Raw genomic sequence first — 16,799 nt, forward strand, 5'->3', positions numbered from 1 at the left:
ATGCTACCTTTTTGCTGCTACCTAGGAAAGGAGATACAATTGTACCTGCTTAGACTGTTAGTTTTACTACATGATCGTCCTTAGATAGCGAGTTGTTAACAGTACACTGAGAAACCTATCCCAAATTCAGTCTCTAACATATGCCTGGGAAAATCTCATTTCTCAGTCATGCGTCCCTGTGTCATTTTTAGCACAGTCACATAGTAGACTTGCATTTTGTATGGATTAATTTATTTAAATGTCATATCATATTGCTTAATGTTGCCTGCAAAACTAAGAAACTCCTGAATTCATTCCCAGGCTCTTGAATTGTGATCTTTTAAAAGCAAACTGCCTTGTGGAAATTTGGATATCCTTACTCTTTCACTACAGAGAGACTGATTAGGATGAAATATTTTCAAGACTTATATGTTAATCATCATTATTAATGCAAATCAGAATATGAAAAGCAATTTTCCTAATGTATGAACAAGACCATGTTTGAGAGTTACATGTACCAGTGTATCTGGAGTAGCATCTATTTTCTATAGACACTTAATTTTGTAAAAAATGGATCTCTGCTCCAAAAAATAGCCTGGGGTGAATGAGTTATCTCTTCATAGTTGAGGGAGGGAAAATTCACTGGAAGGGTGTCAAAGTTTAGTGTAACAACAAATGCAGTGGTCAGGTTTGTTAGTGTGTCAAATGTTCCTCCACAGTGTTTACATCTTTACAGCGCTGCAGAACCTCTCTGCTGCTGCAGAATATATTTGCACTGACCCTGCAACAGACAAAATGGTCTGGGATTTCAGGCTGATGAGAATAGCATTTTTTAAAATTTTATTTATTTTCTTAGTCTCCTGAACTATTTGAATAATAAATATTAGCAGTATTACTTTACAGGGTACTCAGTGGAGCCCTCATCAGACAATGTAATACACTTAAGATTAGCTAAATACATTCCTGGCATTCCTGTTTTATTTTGGGAAAGTCTTCTGGAGTGTTTCCCATGAGGGCTTCTGATCCATTGCATTTGCAGCTTTTCCCTCATGTTTGTGAATTCTATGCTAAAAACTCATGGTAATAAATTTCATCATTAGCATGAAACTCTTCACAAAAGCATGGTTTCAGGTCTGTAATTTGAAGGTTAAACAATACTTTGGGTTTTCTCTGTGATTGTCTTTTAGCTCAAGTAAACAAATTCTGCTCTGAAAAACATTAATATTCCACAAATGTTAAATAGTGATGTCATCAGGGTAGTTTAGAGCTGATTTTACAATTGATGATGTCACAGAAGATCTTTATTTCTGCTCATCACCACTAGTCATGTAGTGTTGCAGCTTTAGCCTGAAGTTAGTGAGCACTTTCACCGAATAATATCAAGTGTCCTTGTGGAAAAAAGCATTAAAAATGACAAATGTTGAATACTTGTGTAACTAGCAAAGCACAGTCATAATTAGGAAAGATCTGGACATATAAGTGCAAAGCTATGGAAATGTTTTTATAAACAAAATCCTCTCAAATGGCAAATTAACTTCTCTGGGGTTGATGCAATACATGGTATAATAAGTGTGTTGGTGAATCCTGCTGGAAAAACATAAAGTTAAAAAAGTAAATTATACGTATATAATAAATATACCATACAATGTGTAATATATAACATATAAATAATGTTCCCATACTTTATATCATATATATTATAGGTAATACATGTAATATATATACACACTCACAAAAATACCCAATATGTGTGTGTGTGTAGCCCACTAGAAATTACCAGGCAAGAAGTACAAATGTGTTATTTTTGCTAGAACTTTACACTGAAATGCTGAATCTATATTTGATACATTGATAAAGTGGATAGGTTTTTAAATATTCCCTGGACAGTTAATGAGATTTGCATTGGTGTAGTACCTTCCAAAATGAAACTATTCATTTCAAAGATGAATGAATACACATCTCAGTGGACTTCTGGCTTTTGTGCTTTGTTCTTGGGCAGGGACATTATTTTTTATTTAATAGATATAGATTCTCTACTTCTCCATTTGGCAGATAGTGACAGGAAACAGCAGAACCTGGAGAAATTAAATTGCTCAAAGAATCACTGTCAATGATCTAAATAAAATAAATCCTCAAAAGGAAAATGAGCTCCCTCATAACAAAACAATCTGTATGTAGGTATCAGAGGGAGGAATGCTAAAGTAAATACAAAAATCAACTTTACAGCATTGTTTAGCTGTTCTTTTCTCAGATTGAAAAGAATATTTCTAATTTTTTTTCTTTTCTTAATAGAAATAGGTATCATGTAGTAGGGTTGTGTTTTTTGTCATTGCCTGTTACAAATACACAGGTGTTTTCCTTTGGAAATTTAATCATTAAATTAAAAATATAAAACAAATAATTTTAAGTAATTTAAAAATTAAATGTCCTTCTAATGAAATATTAAATGTGCCACGTATAAGGAAAGCAGTCATTCAAGTGCAGCAAGAAGTAAAGTGTAATTAAGATAATGTTAGGAGAATTCCAAGTAGTTGGATAGAAAGATACACTGTTCTTTCCTGGTGGGGTTGAAATATGGTTTATCCCTTGCATACTTAATTCTATTAAAAAGTAATATAAAATGATCAGGAAGGAAGAGATGTTTTATTACCGTAGTGCAACACTCAAAATCCAGAGCAATTTTACAGAGACACATTTGGCTTTTGCAATTTTAATATTCTTTTTACAGACTCTATCATTTGTAGATGTTTTAAATTACTACTCAAATGCCTAAGTCTTAGCATTAAACTAGCAGTGTTGACTGAAATTTGGTAACCATGGAGAAAACTGTGTTTTGTTATGAATCAGAAGAAAAATCAGGAGTTTTCCATGAGGCCTGAAAAATGCTGATTAAAATGTATTTTGGAAACTCAAACTATAAGGATGTTACCAGGAAATATATTTTACTCTGCTGTATGAGCAGGGTCCCACAGGTAGCTTCAGTCCCTGTTGTGGTTGGCTAGTGTGGGATCTTGGTTACAGAAAAACACTGGAGATTCAGTGGAATCTTGTAGGTATAGTCAAACCCAGGATTTTGAAGACCTAAAATTGGTTAAATCAGGAATAGAGACATTTGAATTTGGTAAAGACTTTAGTATGAGACCAGTGATTGGTGAATGTTTTGTCTACTAGAAAACAATTACAAACTATGAATTAGACATTAGCAGTACCAGTAGCACTGCTGTTCTGACAGCTTCACCCATCAGATTTGTTTCTCTTCTGTGCATAAGAGTGCACTGCAATTTTCACCTCCAGCACATGAAGAGGTGTGTACATGTGTATGCATACACATATAAGAGTGAACATTTTAGTTAATATGCTCTGAAGGCCCATGATAGAAGACATAAACATTGATGGGGTCATTGAGTCTAAGGATTGTTCTAATGTTTTGCTGACAAATAGGCTATTAGGCTTTAATATCACATTGTTTAAACTACATTTTTTGTGGAAGAATTATTATATAATGACTATCTCTGCCATCTTTGTAATATACTGATGTTCTTGACAGATTTTCAGGAACTATTTGTTAACAGTCCTGGGAGGGGTGTCATGATGATAAATAATGACTGTATCATCCAGTGTTGTCTCTAGAGAGATGTTCCCTCCAGAACAGGGTGACTGGGGAAAAATGGCTAATGGCTCAGACTGAATTGACATACAGACTGAAGGTCTCATATGACAATATTTCAAGCTAAAGGCAGATTCTCTATATTGGTATACATCACCTCTCCTCAGTGCTTTGTTATCCAAATAATTTCCTGATATAGTTTATTCAGCAGCCTTTCCTGCTTTCCTCTGACCTAATTTCTGCCTTCAAATAGTGCAGCATCCATTCATAACATGGGTGGTGGATGTGTCTGGCTTGTAGGCTGTATCTGAAAGCATCTTAAACAAAAACACAATGGTGCCTGGAAGCCATAAGCCTGGACATGTCAGGTGGATGATGCTGGACATACAGTTTCTACTTTAACTGTCATTTGAGATGCATTGACAGTGAATAGTGAAGTCAATGTTTATACAAGTAACCCAAGTGTGTTTTCCTGGGGTACCCAGGACAAAACTTTCCATCTGTTCATGTATAAAATGAGTCTTACAGCCCCACAGTTCTTACACTGTCCTATCTAGGTACAATTTTTGGTGAATCAGCTGATGGTAGACCTCCAGTAGCTGTCCAGGCCAGCAGCTGGAGTGGGACTGTGAAGGAGGGAGGAACAAACATTAAAACCTTCTATATTCTGTGAGTGAAATATTTGCTACCCACAAAACACATTCACAGACTTGAAGGAAGGAAATCAGAACACAAACCTGTTCCTCCTTATGGGTTTCTAACCTCCCATTCCCCCTCTGTGCTGGGGTGCTTTCCAACAAAGCCATATCAAGATAAATTTTCTTCCATTAAATTTTTGCTATTCCCAGCAAAAATAATTGCACATTTTTTTCTGGCTGGAGATTGCTTAACACATTGCTTTCCATATTGTCTGTTTCTATTTATTCTCATGAATACATATGCCTGTGCACATATCCAGAATACATGACTTATACATCATATTGTTGTGGAATCTGCAGCAAGAAACCTGAACAGTCTGAGGCCAATAGTATTCATTAAAAGAAATGTTAGCAAAACTTATTTCTACACTTCTGGCAAAACTAAAACATTCAGTTGGAAATATCCTTTTGTGTCATATGCTGCAAATACCAAAGTAAACAGTCAATGCAGAATAATAAAATGTTCATTGCTCTACTAGAAACTAGCTATGGACTAGGTGTAAGCCCTGATACAGTCAGCAGAAGACTCATTGAACTGGGATTTTGGAGCACAATTTAGCTGAATCAAGGAAATTGGTTTTTTTCTAATTTTTTTTTTTATGTATTTGATTACATATTTGAAGATAACTTTTATTAGGTATCTGATTTTTAAAAACTTTTATTAAGAGTTTTGTGAAGTTTGTGAAATTTTGTTGAGCTCTTTGGTCAAACAAACCATTGTTTGTTTGAAACCATTTCATGTTACTGAAACTTTTAATATAAGTTAAATAAGACAAGAAGCTGCTTTTTTCTTTTAAAGCCAAAAAGAATGTTGTAGATTAGATAAGGAGCTTATTTAAATTTTTGGTTTGGGCAATCATCACTCTGCTGAGGATTTTCAGGTGATCTGGAAAGGCTGGCACCTCTAGAGCTACGATAGCATTTGCTTCCTGCTCAGAAGCAGCATGGAGCTGGAACTGGAGAGGAGTTAAACAGGAGAGGCTGCTGGATCCAAATTATACCCAGAGGTTGTAATGTAATGTGAAGTACTGTCTGGACACTCTGACCCATCCCATTTGCCTATGCACTGGATGTGACAGTCCTGCTGGACAGCTGGAAAATAGCCCTTAGCTTTGTGGTTGCTCGATGTACCTTCAAGCTGCTCATCTGGTGAGCTTGTCAGCCACGTTCCCCACTGGAAATGCAGGGACAGAAGGACAGGGTGGCAGTGCTGGGGTGGCAGTGTCCTTTCAGTTTCAGGTGCAGACACACTGCCTATGAGGAGGGTTCTCTGATACATCTTACACCACTTCATGCCTCCTGCCTGAGTGCCCGTGGCTGTCCACACTCTTCTGCCCTTTCCCAGCAGGTGCTCTGCCTGTGCCTGCAGGTGCTCCATGGACCTGGGGTGGCAGGAGAGATGTGCTCTCTTACACATCTTGTGTGCATCCTGCAGCAAAGTCCCTTGAGCCTTTCCTCAGGAAACCTCTAACCCAGTGTGACAAACCCTGCTTGTCAGACCCCATCAGTGTGGGGTTTCATGTCCACAAACAGAAGTTGTATGTTTATTTAATCTGAATTTCATGCCTGCATTCAAGGCAATGGCTTTGTGCACGTTTACTCCCTCAAATATGCACACTCACATTTTTGTGCACTTGGGTCATTGTACATTTAGCTGGGAAAAACACACGTATGGGTAATACACTGCTAATATTTAATCAAATCCCATTAAGATTTCCACCAAACTAATTTTCAGTAAAACTGAACAGATTAAAAATAAAGGGCAACCATCATTATTTTTTAAAGTCTCAGGTGAACTAGGTTTATATAATATTATATATGATGGATAAAATACAGTACAGAAGATAATCTTTGCCTTGTATCTATATTTTCAGAAATGACAAATGAAAGAGCTGTGGGGGCTTTGTTGTGCAGATATAGTTCCCATGCTGTTTTATATTGTTAAACAACATGTGCTTGGATGAGTTAGTGTCACATCATAAATTCAAGCCTTCAAGCAAATTCTGACAAATCCTACACGATTTTAATTACATTAGGAGGAAGAAACAAAGGTATTTCTCAGATTAAGAGTTTGCAGAGAAATGTAAGTTCCATTTCTCCTTGGGCTAGCTTGATGCAATGTACTCACTGCAGCCAGCTTGTACCAAGCATTAGAATTGTCAGTGGGCTTTTTATCCCAGGTCTCTTGCTGAAAAAATTACTTTTCTTGCAGTTATGACTGAACTGTGAATTAACATTGCAAAAGACTGTCTATAGTCTCTGGCTCCTGACTGTACAGCTCCTGTTTGCACAAAGTGTCCTCTGAACTGTGGAAGAGCAGGTTGAATCTATCCACACTTGGACAATAAAAAACATTGCTATTTTTAATTTTGTGTGAATAAACACTTTAAAACACTTTATTACAGCTGATGAAAATGAAAGGAGTTTTTCTCATGTAGACAAGTTTGCATGTCACGTGTGTGACCACATTGACAGAACATGAGATTTCCATTTTCTTAGCCTCATCTTCAGTCTCTCAGGTTACAGATTTCTTCAGATTACCAGGTCTCAACCACAGAATTGAGCTCAATGCCCAAATTAATCTGCATTTGTCAAAGCACTCTGGAGAGAGATGAGTTTGTTCTGTCTCCAGCTTCCCAGGAACTGGGGTGGTTTCTCTTGGGGTCGCACCACTGGTCCTGTTCTCAGCTGGCTGCTTGGCTCATGGGCTCTGCACAGAGCATCCTTTTCCTGAAAAAGGTCTATCAGAGAGATGAGTCCATCCCTGGCACATCTTCAGGGCACCACAACACCACTTGAGTGTTAACAACAAGCAAGGGCTGTACCTGAGTTCCTGCTGAAGAGAAACTGCCTAGATGAGCGTGTTTATCCTTTCCCAGAAAGACATTTACCATATAGTTCCTCTGCACACTAATGACCAAACTTCCTTCATATTCCCTGCTGTTATGCCCCAGAATGCTCTATGCTCTAATGGCTAAAACAGATCATTGCAATGCTGGTCTCACTGTGTTTGCACTTCAGATTAAAGGATGTGGTTTTGACAAGACATCTGCTGAGCAAACCACTTTTTCCTTAATCAGCATGCTCTGCCCCTATCTGCTTAATCTCTTCTAAGTCTCATGACAAAAATAATTGAGCCCACAATCTAAGAAGCATGGGCTTTTAGGGGATTATTTATGGCACTGACTAATTTGGGATTTATTTCTTAGAGGAATGCTGTGCCTGGAAATCTAGGCACCTCTAATTTTCCTTCCTTTAAAACTTTTATTACACTGTCAGGAACTTTCTCTTTTCCGTTTTTTTAACAGTAATTAAGCTGTCAGATAAATCAGCAAATCCTTTAGATTAGATATTTTGCAACTGGGCCGTTTCTACGTGGAGTCTTCTGTGGTGCATAAAAGGTGGATTTTCCTACAATGGAAGCACTTTTGACATCTCTCTTTTACATGACTATCAATTTTTGCAATAATTGCAAAGGCCTGAGATCTCAGTTGTCTTCGCTTCTGTGTTTGGTGATGTTGAGCAGGTTCAAAGACAATAGGCAAGCTGGAGTCAGGCAGATAGACTGTGTGTATGCTTATTTGGTTCTCTAGAACCAAGTTAAATCTTATCATCCCTGTTCCATTTTGACTGTACTTGTTAACTACTTCACACACAGATTTGATTCATGTGATTTTGATTTGGAGATGCCTTGCAAAGCTCCTTACGCAAATGGAGCTCTGCATGATTCAGGAGTTAAATAACTGAGTGCCAGGTGAATGTGAGAACCCTGATAATCTCTCTGCACCACGCCCTGCAGATGAGGGACATGGTCATGAAGGGAGCATGAATAAACAAGCTTATTCATGAGATACACAGGCATCTTTTATTTGTTCTGTGACTTTAAAGCACCAGATTTAGAGCTGGTTTCTGACACTGGCTTCACTGCTGAGTCACTGTGTGTTGGTGGCAGAGGATGGTATAAAAAAACCCCTGGTCCTGTGCCCTGCTCCACAGGTGACTGACCTCAGTGTAGTTATTTGCTCTTTCAATGTTGTAATCTTCCCATGTCTGAAAAAGGAGGGGTGAAAATGAACCCACCTTTCCTGGTGCCTGGACACTAAGGAAGAGCTTTGTGTAAATGCAAGTTATGAATAATTTTTCTTCCATAATGTTCTGATCTGCCTCTTATGGGAAGTACTGACACTTTTTATTCTCTTGGTGATTTTTTTGGAGCTACAGATCCCAGGGGTTGTTAATGACATCACACAGGCAAGCAGATAGTCACACAGACAAACAAAATTAAAGCTAACTTTTCTTGTTTGTCACTGCAGTGAGCAAATATTTGCATGCTGAACTAACTTCAGTTCTGAATTGAGGAGGAGGTAGCTGGTATTTTATGAATTTCTGTGAGGAGAATGGAAGTTGGAGGGTCAAAAAGCAGCAGGAATTGACACCTCTCCTTTTGATATGTGTTATCAGTTGCAGAGAGAAGGAATGGTGCCAGGAGCATGGTTGCTGTCCTTAATGACATATTTCTTTGGGGATTGCTGCATTCCTGGTTCATTTCAGAAAAGTGTGGCTCCCTGACCTGCTGTGCACACCCACTGAGTGAGGGGCAGCAGCTGGGGCAGAGCACACCTGGCTCATGCCTCAGGTGTCTCAGGAGACCCTTGTTGTGATGCCCTCTGCTTTTCCTTTCTTCTTCCCAGCTGTTTCCATTAAACATATTTCACCTCTGGGCCATGTTGCACTGGATGAAGCCTGCTCTTCATCTTGGCCATGCAAAGCTGAAGTCATGCTGGTCCTGGCATGCTCATCTCTGCCTTTGTGACTGCTCAGTTTATGGTGTAACTCTGTACAGGTGAACTGGTGCTGCAGGCCTCATGTCAGCATTTGGCTTCACCTGTTTTCCTGGCTGAGAGCTTATTGCCTTCCCCAGAGTGGGAAGGAAAATTATGTTCCTTGCCACTTTCTGTGTTCAACAGAAGAATTATTTCTAGTGAAAGGGAGGAAAAAAAAATATTTCTCAGCTTCTGAAGTGCTCTTACCTCTTAGAAATATGCTTATGAAATGCTCCAAATGAAAAGCTTTTGTCTACATATTTTATCATTTAGCCAGAAGTGCCACTGTTGTGGAGAGGCTTCATTTATTACTTTGCTTAAGTATCGAGTCCTCATTTCTGCTTTAGTCTGAAGACTGTGTCAGACTTGAGCTCTTTGGGAAAAGGAAATGAAAGTGGGCTCAAGAGTCCTTTGTTTCTGAGCCCCTGATTACCACTCAGGAAAATGCTTTTATGCTACAAATGGATAAAAACTACAAGGGTTCATTCAGGAATGTAACATCCATTTAATTGATCCATTCACAATCCCAAAATTAAAGACAGGATTTATTAGGCTTTGACATATGGGTTGAGTATGCTCCTTTTGTTCTAGATGACGTTTTCCTCCTCTCAAATTTAGCCAAAAATGTAATAGCCTCTCAGTTCAACAGATTCACAAACCTCCATTGTCTCTTCTTGGTCAACCATTGACTCTTTGTAAAGCCCAACAAGGAATCACAGTCTCAATGGACAGTCCCACTGTGCTGTGATGCAAGAAAACCAAAAAGGGACTATCATGAATTACTTATAAAGTTCACTGAGATACATCCACTGACAAGAAGAGTAATGACCAGCTTCTAGGCTTAGCTCTTGCAGGCTTTTCTTTCTTTTTCCTTCACAAAAGACTTCCATTACTGAGCCACAGAGGTGTAAATGGGCTGACAGTGTTTCCTGCATTCATGGAGTGACAGAAAATCTAACAAGTGCTGTGGGACATAGACATTTTTCATGGGATCATGTTTTATTTTTAAGCTCAAAAATACCAGCTTCTTCAGGTAAACATACAGTCTCCCTGAAACATGAAAGATACCTCCTGCTTTCTTCTTGACTCTCTAAGTCAGAGCTGCTGGGCCTGTTTTGAATCCACCAGGAGCCAATTAATCAGATCCCATCCCAACTTCAGTATTAGGAAGAGAAGCACTAACTCGATTGCCTGGAATGTGTGGGTGAGATTGAAGGAAATATGGCTAAAATGGGTTTAGGGCATAGCCATGCATTTCCAATCCGTGCTGTGCTGGGGGGTGAAGCAGTGAGCAGCCCTGAGTAGAGCAGGTTTCTCAAATACACTGCTTACTGTCACCTCTGTCACTTGGACCCTGCTACAGAGCCACAAGGACTGTTTCTGCAATGTCACGAGCTGCTCACAGCCATAAACTACATCAGCCAAACCATGCAACACAAACAAAAACATTATTCATTTCTTTATTTTAAGTTCAACCAGATGCAAAAAATCCCAGTTACAGCACCTTACATGTTGGATTTCTTGCACATCTTTCAAGATAACTGAGTCTCCTCAGACTGAGCTGCTTATGTGGGTTAGGTTAAAGTCCAGACCTCTGGGTTATGATGCTGATGAACTCTCAGAAAAACATCCTCCTATTCTGCCAAAGAGCTCTTGGAAAGGACTTGAGGTGTTTCTCACCAGTTCTGCCCTCACCCCAGAGCAACTCATCTCCCCTAGAGGGTTTCCCTCACCTCACAGTGAGACTGCCACATGTAACTACATCAAAGTCTCATCAAAGCTGCAGAGGCAGTAAGTGCTAGTGGTGGGCAATATAAATCCTTCTGCAGTTAAAACTGGGCAACTCATTTCCTGATCTCACTTTCATGTTTGCATGGCCCTTCCATTGTTTGGTGCCCAAGAGCATTTATAAGGACAAGGTGAATTTTGTGGACAGCCCCTTGTCAATTGCATCCTATTACATGCTGGGGTACAAGAGGCCTCTGCTTCACAGGTGAGAGGCTGTAACCATTTCACAGGGTTGCTGATTCCCAACGTTACCATCTCAGTTTTTTCTGGCCTCCTAGACAGCAGAGAAGATGAGATTTATTCATCAGTCAGGGACAGCTCTCAGCCTCCGTCCAATTACTTGTCCCTCCTGCCATTGGTAACGTGTACCAAAATGGTACATTCTCTGGCCAAAACCTCGCTCTTTTGAAAGATGTTTGCAACAAAGCTATGGCACGGAACTCTGACTTCTTGCTTTATTTATGCTCAGTCCTCTAAGTTTTTATTTAACAATGTATTTTTTAGAAACAAGAGCAATCCTTGCAGGATTATAATAATCCTTGCAGATAACCTGATTTCAAACGCTACATGGGTATTACCTCATTAATTAAGAATGGCCTTTGCCTAGGACAGCTGAAATAACTTGCCAAGAGAAAACCAGATTTTTCCATCCCTTGCAGCACTGTAGGCAACAACTTTTAATGAAAAGTGCAAACTTTCCATTGTAGCTTTAAAGTTATTTAACTTGTCTCCACTTCACCATCTGATTCTCTTAATTTAATATGGCTTGCTTAAAAGTTAGCTTCTGCAGGTTTCATTCAGAGGAGCTTGTTCAAAATCACTTACCAAAACTAAACCTTTGGCACCATTACAGGGAAATGCTTGAAGGTCTGCAAACACCCCACATGCAGATAAGGAGGGTGAATATCTTTCTACAGTGTGTGCTTCTTTCTTGTGCTAAAAATGAAGCTAATTTTTGCTGCTTTTACTTCAGAGGAGATATATATAGCCTTATGCTAGAACAAGTAAGATATGTGTGGTGGTTGTGAGGTTTCCTTTGATGATGGGGTTTTTTTAAGCTGTGTTTGAGGTGACACCAGGATTTCTTTCTTAGCACTTTGCAGGACTGAACTCAAACTGAAGTCTATAACCCTTTCTTTTCAGATGTTGTTGGAACAAATATAAATTTTTTTTAAAATATATCCTATATGTCACACTATGGGTGTCAAGTTAAAAGTTTCATCCTCTCTTTGTCTTCTGAGGGACTTGTGCTGAGGTTCTCTGAGTTGCTGAGCAATAGAAAGTATAGCTATAGCTTTACATGTATTTCTATGTGAATTGCATATACATGAGAACCCTCAGATGCAGACAATTTAGAGGGACATTTACTGCCTCCAGAATGTATTCAAATTGCTTGTTTTACCCAGCTATCTTGCTTATAAACAGTTTTCATAATGTTTGGTTTTGTTTTCTCATTTCTTTGCTTTTTAGCAATGTTGGACCTGATGGAGAAACAGATTTGTTTTCTTTTTTTTAATGATTATTGTCTATGCTGATGACTTTTCCCCAGTAAAATGTAGGGCGATTGAGTAATGTTGTGAAAAGTAATTTGTGTTTCTTTGTAGAGCTTGCAACTATTTCTGTGTTGCTTTTATGTTAGGCTGCAGACTGCAAGACTGATTTTAGGAGCAAATCTTAAGTGGAATGAATATGTGTTACTGTGAGAAAAGAGTGGGAATTAAAAGGTTGTGATAGACAGTCCAATGGTGGTTTCCTCCTGCCTCTATTTTCAGGTTAATAGTCAGTCTCGCTAAATGTCAGGTCTCTCATTCTTCCACAAGCTCTCTTGTGGATATCTTCTTCCCAAATCATGTCAAGCTGTTGGGTCCCTCTAAAAGCAGTCATAGTAATAAAGAAACATGCTCTAAGCATTTTTACTACTCTCTAGTCTGAAATGTAGTCCAGACAGAGGCTAAATTTTTGCTACCAAAACAAAAAGTATGAGAAGAACATTATAGCAAATAAGCAACAGTATAAATAATAACTAAATAATATCCATTTAGATGATACACCATACAAATTGGTGTAAATATTTCGCTATTAATGTGCTTGTATCACTTTCTCTCACACTTCTCATCCTAAACCTTTTAAATCTGATGTCGTGCATAATATCAAATGAATGCTGAGCAACTCTTGCTCAACAACATAATGTGGAGTTAATACTTTACACATCTAACCCAGTATATACAAATAGCATATGGCACAAAATTAAACTGCTGACTGCTGTTCCACTGGGCTAAAAGGCTCTTTCAGTCAGAAATGGACCACAATTGTGGTTTTTCCTGTGTCCAGATCTTAATGCAGTGACATATTAGATAATAGTGAATCTAGGGTAGATACCCCTATGGTATGGATTACGGGATGCTAGGACTGTAAAGCTACATCTAGATTAGGGTATTAAAAGTATTAAGGTTTGTTTACTGCTAAAGGGACCAACAGGCATGATCTATCCTGCCCATGTAAACAGGCTATAAAACAACATGGTGGGGCACATGCTGCCTGCTGGGAATGGTCCTCAAGGAGTTCATCCCTCTAAGTGTCCTTGTGGGTGGCCTGTAAGAACACTGGCTCATATGGCCAGGGACCAGCCTGATCATGTGAATGGTGTCCTGCAGCACAGAATTTATAATTTTCCCAGTAAATGTCCCAGTTATAGTCCCTGGCACTGTTTTAATGCAAACCTACATGTTTAGCATGATCTTAGTGCTGGTTTCATATCTGTTCTTGCTGTTCACCTATAGATTTGGTTCACCACATCCCAAATTCATCATGTCAGATCCATCTGTGGTTTGAAGGACCAGAGCTGCCACTTTGCCAAGTAGAATGACTGCATGGAGAGGGGGGTGGGGATTCAAAGCTGAACACTGAGAAGCCTGGGCACACTTTGTCATTTAAACAGATCAGGAAATAGTAGAGTGCTGAAGTACCACTTGTAATATGTACAGTCAACAAACAATCATCCAATTGCACAGCCCGGAAATAAAATGTACAGAAAACAGTAAAGGGAATAATGAAGGAGGCTAGAACATGGGATTATGTGGGATAGACATGCTTCTGTTGCCTCCATGCTTTGGCTGCTTTTTATACTGACTTCAGCTGTTTGTTTCTTAGGGGTTTTTTTTCATTGTTTGGATTTTGTTTTCAGTTCATTGTTAGGCATTTACAATCCTCCACCAGTTCAATCAGAAACTCCAGGATAGTTATGTGTGATGACCAGGAATGGACAAAAGGCTTTTCTGCAATCAGTGTTTAATGGATATTTAATTTTAAAAATCTACAAAATTTTCTTTTCTTTCGTTTTGTTCTGACAAATGGAACTAACACAGGAATGATTTTCAGTGGGATTTATTTTTGGCTGATTCTAAGCAGATTAAATTAAACACTCATTCTTGTTCACAAAACCCAACTAAAAATCTCTGCCAAGGCAGTTTGTAGTATCACTGTGAACATGTTAATATGGAATTGTATTTTGGAGTCAAAGACTACAATCCAAGGTGATCAACAACAGCAACAAAAAAATCACAGTAAGTTCCAAGAAATTTTTCTATGGCTGTCTTTTTTTTTTTTTTTTTTTATCATGTCAGATAGGATATTGTATGCTGTTTGGATTTAGTACTTTGAAAACACCTCCAATTATACTCTGGAAGTTTATTTGTTACTAAGTAAGTATAGTACCTATATGCTGGATATGAACAGAACCTAAACGAACAGAAAATGAGGAATTTACTGACAGTGAAGAATAATTATGCTTCTGGTCAGCAAAATCTCTAGTATGTTTTGGAGGGGAAACAAAACCTCAGGGGGGAAGGAAAGGCAGCTAGTTGCCATCAGCAAATAAGTGTCAGGAAGTCATACTTCACATTGAACTAGAATAACACAAATGACACAGTGAAGCACAAGCTAATAACTGCAGCCATTTTGCTGGGGGCAAGTAATTGAGAGACATGGGAAGCAGTTTTAGGAATGCCAAAAAATACATCATTATTGGCTATTTGATGGGACATGTCAAAAAGGCACAGTCAGCTGAATATTAAGACACATTTGAATAGACATATCTGTAGCAGCTCAGACAATATTCCACAGACGGAGAGTTAATGCTCAGAAATGACATAAGCAAGGAAGACATTAAGGTATTTACACTCCACTTTAGCTCTGCTGTATCCATAATCTGTGAAGAGCTCACCAAGCCCCAGTGAGACAATGTGATGCACTATGTGGTGCAGATTGCTGGGTCATCTCCTTCTATTGCAAATCCATAATGGCCACTAGCTGGTGCAAAGAAGACAAAAGTTCTTACAGTCTCATAGTAACTCCATTCATTGCACCAGACTGTATTGTGTGTTGGCTTCCATGTCAGCTTACAGATAATAGCTGTAGAGGAGAAACAGCTATGAATATGGAATTATTCCATGTAGGTTTTCTTAGCACTGAAAATAAGAAATAAAACTTGCTTTTTCCAGACTACTATTCTTATTCTTATTATGAAACAGAAAATTAACATGTGCTTCTACAATTTTAATTTTAGCAACTCCCTTTGTTTGGTACTACTTTAAAATCAGTCTTGCTTGGCTTTGGCTATATACTGCTTATTTTATTTCTGTGATTAGCCTCACTGGGACAATGACAGCAATTCATAAAAACTATATCCACAAGCATACACAGGAATAGTAGCACTGGCCTGCTATTAGTCAGTACCTAGGCCATAGCACTGGTTTCTCACTGGGGAGACTCCAGTGGGGTGATTTTTGAGTAGGCAGAATGACTGCTACCTGGTTTGGATTGTGCTGTTCTGGACGAGCTGGTGTCCTCCTTTCCTTCTCAAAGACTTGGCTGGCAGGAAGCCACTGGTGGGATGTTTCCTTATGATGGGAAACATTTTCTTCTTAGGGTCATTTGGCTTCTCTAATTTTTCACTAAGATAATTCCATGCAGATTAAAGCAAATAGAGCTTTTGCAAGGTCTTTCATATATTTTGGTTTCTTTCTGAGGAACAACACAATTTTCTCAAGAGGTTGATTTTATGTACTAGGAGTTTTTGTTTGTGTGGGACGCTGGTACTGGATGACTCAGAGAGCCAAGAAGGGGTGCAGTGACCCGGAGTCCTTGGATCCATTGGAATAGTGCAGACTCCCATTAGCCTTATCTTCTTCTGGCAGTGTAAAAAAACACTTCTAACAGTGAGTCAAACATTAGTGATGTTTCATATTGATTACTAAGTGTAAAGGGCAGTTTGAATTGCATCTGGCACACTTGAATGCCACCCCTGAGCTGGCTGGGGAGAGAAGTGATGGCCCCCCATTTGTGATCTGCAGCCTGTGTGCTCCTCTGAGTGCCATTAAAAAGAAAGGGAATTGAAGGAAGTATGATTTATAGAAAAGAGCATGCCTGTTCCATCACTTTCTTCCTTGCAAATATATATTAATTTGCACGTGCCAGGGCCATTAAGGTGCCAGGGCAGCAGGACACCAGGTTTCTCAAAGCAAGTGACCAACTCTAGAAATTCTACTAGACAGCAAAGAAAGAAGTTTCATCTTTACTTCATCAACCATGTGGTTTATTTTAGCCCATAAGCTAGTACAGTATAAAGCATGAAAATTAAGTCAACCACCCTCTAATAATGATTTGTCTTAAGCAGGGTCCTGCAGGGTCCTATATTAATTCTGCAATCCAGCTTAAAAGGCTCTTAAAATAATTTCATAGAGCAACATTTGACATGCTTTACTGTAGTATTTTTATCACCAATATATGGTCTTAAGACAGAACTGCATATCTCCAAAAATGAGCAAATATATTTGAGAATGTTGCACAATTTTTTGTATGCAGATATGTTACCTTTTGAAAGATTTTGCTGGCAAATACTGTTGG

Source organism: Parus major, chromosome 2 (genome assembly GCF_001522545.3).
Source record: "Parus major isolate Abel chromosome 2, Parus_major1.1, whole genome shotgun sequence".
Lineage (NCBI taxonomy): Eukaryota > Metazoa > Chordata > Aves > Passeriformes > Paridae > Parus > Parus major.